Genomic DNA, 477 nt, shown 5'->3' with positions numbered 1-477 from the left:
AATATTTAATTAACCATCGTCAACGAGAACGTACGTAATTAACCATGCATGACACCACAAACAACTCATGCACGTACGTTCCATAATTTTCTGGTTTAAATGGTTAAGTATTGGTTTAGCTATAAACGAAAAACCTAACAACGACAACAACAAGAGACGTAAAGCTTCGTTGTTACCTCTTTCTGCAACCTTTCTCGACGGCCTTGACGAACTGAACGGCGAAGTGGAGGACTCGGCAGCACAGATCTGCGGTGGTTCAAGCTTGGTGATTAGATTGGTTCCAACAATCTATGAAACACAACATAGTTCTCAGGTTTGGTTCACGGATCTTACCTCTTCGGTGAAGACGTTTCACACGGCAGCACAGGCTGAGCGCGGTGACAATCTCTGGTGTCTCCGGTGTGTGACGGTGACTAACGGTGTAGCTACGGTGGTGGTAGATGCCTTTGGTTCTCAACAATTCTTCTCTCTCTCTCT

Source organism: Camelina sativa, chromosome 20, assembly GCF_000633955.1.
Source record: "Camelina sativa cultivar DH55 chromosome 20, Cs, whole genome shotgun sequence".
Taxonomy (NCBI): Eukaryota; Viridiplantae; Streptophyta; class Magnoliopsida; order Brassicales; family Brassicaceae; genus Camelina; species Camelina sativa.
This window is presented reverse-complemented; position numbering follows the sequence as displayed.